A 5068-nucleotide genomic window follows, 5' to 3' on the forward strand; every position below is an offset into this window, starting at 1 on the left:
TGTGGCTTTTCAGATCGTTTCTAGTCATATTTAAATGTGCATAGCCTCCCTCTGCAGGTAATAAGAAACATGAATATGATGTGAGTATTATAGCAGCTATTCCTGCCCTGGCGTCCTGCTCCAGCAGAGGGACCGGTTAATTTCTCCCCTGCTGTTCTAGAAGATGTGGCCTGATCTGAGGTTTGCCAGCAGGGCTCCTGCACTGCCCTGGCTTTATAACCCCTCCTCGAGGGAGGTTCCAGGACTCCTGCTGGGGCCCCAGGGAACAGGGGAACCGAGCAAGGCGCTTGGGTTGCGACCAATGGCAACGTGTTCAGGTACTGCTGTGTGTGGAAAGAGAGGCCAGGTGCCCACAGTCTGGGGAAAAGATGAGGTCCACCGTCACAGTAGCTCTTATTTCTTTTTTTTTTTTTTCAACGTTTATTTATTTTTGGGACAGAGAGAGACAGAGCATGAACGGGGGAGGGGCAGAGAGAGAGGGAGACACAGAATCGGAAACAGGCTCCAGGCCCTGAGCCATCAGCCCAGTGCCCGACGCGGGGCTCGAACTCACGGACCGTGAGATCGTGACCTGGCTGAAGTCGGACGCTTAACCGACTGCGCCACCCAGGCGCCCCAGTAGCTCTTATTTCAAAAGTAAACACGAAAACAGACCAAAAAGCCAATGTAGAGGCCCATCTTTGGCCTCATCCCAGATCTTGCTTCTGTGGAAATTATTCAGACTGTGGTCATCACCCGTGGTGAGTTAAGCTCGCGAATGAAGGGCTGTGTGTGGCCCCGGAACCGCCCACCTATGTGACAGCTCGGGATTAGATTTCCCTCGGTGCCAGGAAAGCCGCAGTTCTCCCAGCTCCCCTAAAGGACTCTGGTGAAGCAGAAGGAAATTGAGAGCAGTCCAAGTACTGCAGGACCTTGGCGGTGACCTAGTTCAGCTCCCCAGGGGAGACGAGTGTGGTCTGGGGAACATGGGACGTTCAGGAAACCAACCCAGTTCCCGGCAGCCAGTGACACTGTCGCCCAGTCAGGTCACCTTGAAGTGGCTGTGGCTGCTGGATACGAGCCTTGGTCTGAGGAGGCACCTGGCATTTGGCACTGGGCCAAAGCCACACGTGCCTCACTTGCCCCCCTGAACCACTGGGCGTTAGATAGTCTCCTGCTTACAGTCACTGGACCCCTCGGTTAGAAGGGACCTGAGAAGTCACCCAGCCTCACCTGTCAGGACAGGAGGTCCTCCCTCACAGATGAGCCTCACTGGCAACCTATGCTGGTCTCGGCCGCTCGGCTCCCTTGTCTCCATGCTGTTGGTGACAGTGCCCCAGTTTTCAGTTCGCTGTCTGCTCCCCCGCCCCTGCTATGTGGTTTGAGGTTCATTGATCACACCTCTTCCAGCTGCCAGCATCAATCTTCTAAGCACTGGAGGGGTCAGCCTCTGGAGGGAGTCGACACCATGGAAGGCAAAGAGGAGAGAGAGGTTCGGTGATTCAGGCATCGAGCCCCTGGATCAAGCCTTACCTGAAGCTTGTGTGACTAGCAGACTTCTCTGTAGCAGAGAACTTTACTGTGGTTCACCTGCAGTGACAGAGTGCTCGCTGTCTCGCATGGTACTCATCCCCTGTTCTCTTAGTCCTTGGTGTATTCTCCCAAGCAAAAAGGCTAGTTGTGGCTTCTGGACTTGTCCACCGACCTCCCATCCAAATCTTTGGTCTTCTCCCAGCGATGCCTCTGGCTGGAGTGGGAGGGTGGTTCATGATGCTCTCGGGCACCTGCCTTAGCAGTTCTGCCCTGACTGCCCACCTCGAGACTCCCACCTGGGCTTCTCCTCAGCCACCTCTCCTCCTGTGGGGCCCGTGGCTCGTGCTCCCCTTTCCTCCCACCCACATCCCAGTCTCCTGGCTTCTCTCTCTTGCCTCCGCCTCAGGCCTGAAGGCTCCTCAGTGCAGCTCTACTATAGTTGGATCAAAAAGTTTTATAACTGAATTAGGGCTCTCTGGAGAAACAGAACCAATAGGATATAGAAACATATCCTGTTGGGTGTTTGTGTGTGTGTGTGTGTGTGTGTGTGTGTGTATACACACACACACTTACATATATACGATATATATTATCTGTATATATCATGAGGAATTGGCTCACACAATTATGGAGGCCAAGAAGTCCCGCGATCTGCTGTCAGCTGCAGACTCGGGAAAGCTGCTGGTGAGGTTCCAGTCCAAGACCGAAAACCCAAGACCCAAGGGGAGCTGATGAGGTAACCAGCAGCTGAGAGCTGATGGACTCTCCCAGTTCAGAAGATCAATGTTCCGACTCAGGCCGAGAGGACATTTTTCTTTCCTCCGCCTTTTTCTTCTATTCAGATCCTCAACAGATCGGAGGGTACCCACACCCCGCGCCCCTGCCGGGGAGAGCTGCCTGCTGTACTCATCCCCTGCCTTCTAATGCTAACCTCATCTGGAAACACCTTCACAGACGGACACCCAGACATCATGTTAGCCAGACATCTGGGTACCCCATGGCCGAGTCAGGTGGACACATAAAATTAACCATCACAACAACCATCCCATCTGTTGTGTCTCATCCCCCCTGCAAGCATGTTTGTGGAGTGAGCTCGGCCCCTCTGCGCGCGGCAGTTTTTGTCATATTTGCCATTTGAACCTTCGCGGTCCACGGCCCGACCGGACCTAGAGGATCACGTTTACGCAACCTTGTCACTCTGTATCCTGCGTGCTTTCACGGCGACAGTGCCCCGTGTCCCCCCCGGTGGGGCAGGGGAAGGGACTCCTGGAAGACAAGGCTGAAGCGAGGGTCAGTGCGCTGGGAGCGCGAGTCCACAAGGTGGCGCCATGATTAAGTGGGAGGCCACTGCAGCCGCCTGGGTGGCTCAGTCGGTTGAGCGACTGACTTCAGCTCGGGTCATGATCTCACAGTTTGTGGTTCGAACCCTGCGTCGGGCTCTGTGCTGACAGCTCGGAACCTGGAGCCTGCTTCGGATTCCGTGTCTCCCTCTCTCTCTGCCCCTCCCCCGCTCATGCTCTGTCTCTGTCTCAAAAATAAACATTAAAAAAAAAAAAAAAGTGGGAGGCCGCTGGAGCTTACGTGTGGGAATCTCAGGGACGTAGGATTCCAGGGTGTCCAAGGAAGACTGCAGTGTCCACTAGTGACTTGGGGTCTGTGGACACGGGGTCTCCACCTCACCCTGTGGCTGGGGCCCCCGAGTGGACAAGAGCGAGGGAGAGACCATGGGTTCTGTGGTGGCACCGGGTAGGTTTGGGAGGAACAGGGAGGTGCTGGGGGGATGGGCATCGGAGAGGAGGTGTCATCAACGGGCCTGACGCTCAGGGGTCAAGGCAGGGGTGGAGCTGTGAGTCATCAGCAGGCTGAGTGATGGAAGCTGTGGGAATGAATGAGCTTGTCACAGGGAGGAATGTGAAGAGTGAGGAGGTAGGATGCCCGGCAACAACAAGGTTGAAAAGATGAGCCAAGAAACGGGAAGCCAAGAGGCAGCCAGAGCGGCGGGACGGGACCCAGGAGCCATGGCACAGAAGTTAGGGGTGTCGTGGGGTCACTGTTGCCAAGTCCCATAAGACGAAAAGCGTCCGTTGAGATCCAGACAAGCTCTAAGCCAACTGAGCCAAGAGACAAAGGAAAGATAGGTGGGTTTCTCCCCTACCCCCCTTCATTCCTCATAAAGCTGATTTGGGTAACATGACTTTCTCTATGGGGTCATGGGCTCCTGACCCTGAACTCTGGGATTGGGCAGACAATGGCAGGCACCAACTGTGGGACAGACAAGCAGGGTCTCTACGGCCGGGCTGGCTTCCCCGTTGACCGAGGATGTTGGGGAGTTTCTGCGTCTGTGGGTAGCTGGTTCCCAAGACAGAGGAAGGAGAGAAGAGGCCGGCCCGAGGCAGAGCCTTGCCAGCCTGTTCCCTAAGGTCAGCTCCCAACAGTCAAGAGCACTCCCGAGTGCCCTCCACGTGGGGGCACGAGGTGGGCAGTGCCCGTCCTAATTTGTCACGTGAAGGTGGTTGGGGGACCAGGCCAGGTGTGATGGCTGAGAGGGAGGGGAGCAAACAGCTGGAAGCACAGGGAGGAGGGCAGGACAGAGAGAGGGAAGACGGGGGCCTGGGAGGTGCGGCTGAAAGGTCAGAGACACTTAGGGCAGGTAAGTGCTGTGTGAGGAGGCAACACCCAGAGCAGACGGGGCTGTGGGTGAGAGAGCTTCACTGACCAAGTGCGGGCCTTAGGAGACAGGACAGGGTGGGCTCCAGAGCCAAGGGGGCGGGGGGCCAGGCCGCCTCCCCACACCAGGGGTGGGCGATGTAGGTGGGGTGTTGGTTTGAGGCCACCGCTGAGTATCCATCTGAAGGCATCTGGCCCACAAGGCCAAGGAGCAAGCGACAAGTGGGAGGGTGGCCCTTTGGGAAGGTGGGGAGAGCAGGTGTGGGCTGGGGACCATGGGACTGTCTTCAATAGTCCTCCAAAGCTTGGGTCCAGGCGCAGGATATGGACACGTCCGTTGTTTATGTGTTGAGCTTGGCCAGGAGGACGGCTGAGAAAGTGCACAAGGGAAAGGGGCAGACACCTGGAGTGGGGAGTCGGGAGGTCAGAGGCCAGAGTTCTAGAAAAGGCACAAGAGGGGTATCAGGAGGACCTGGACAGGGAAGATGGGGGCCTGAGAGCAGGAAGTGAGGGGAGCCCTTCTGGGGACAAGGGGAAGGTGTGCCACGGAGTGGGCAGCAGAAATGGAAGAGCAGGTGGCTGGAGATGGGGAAGACGTGGATGGAGAGGACAACAGCCAGGCTGACTCAGGGTGTGAAAGGAGAGCCAGTGTGGGGGCGAGGTGAAGGGAAGCAGGGCAGGCAGATGGTAGGAGCTTCGAGGTGCTACTGAGGGAGGCAGCCGTGCACCAACGTCGTCCTGACCCTCGGTGCATGGAAAGTGCTGGAAGGAGCCCACGCTTGGGAGCAGGCCGCAGGGTGTCAGGAGAGCTGGGACCGAGCTGAGGCGGAAGAGGAGGAGGAAGGTGTTGCGGGGGCGGGACGCCCCGGGCAGGGCTGGGCGACGGGCA

Source organism: Leopardus geoffroyi, chromosome B3, assembly GCF_018350155.1.
Source record: "Leopardus geoffroyi isolate Oge1 chromosome B3, O.geoffroyi_Oge1_pat1.0, whole genome shotgun sequence".
Taxonomy (NCBI): Eukaryota; Metazoa; Chordata; class Mammalia; order Carnivora; family Felidae; genus Leopardus; species Leopardus geoffroyi.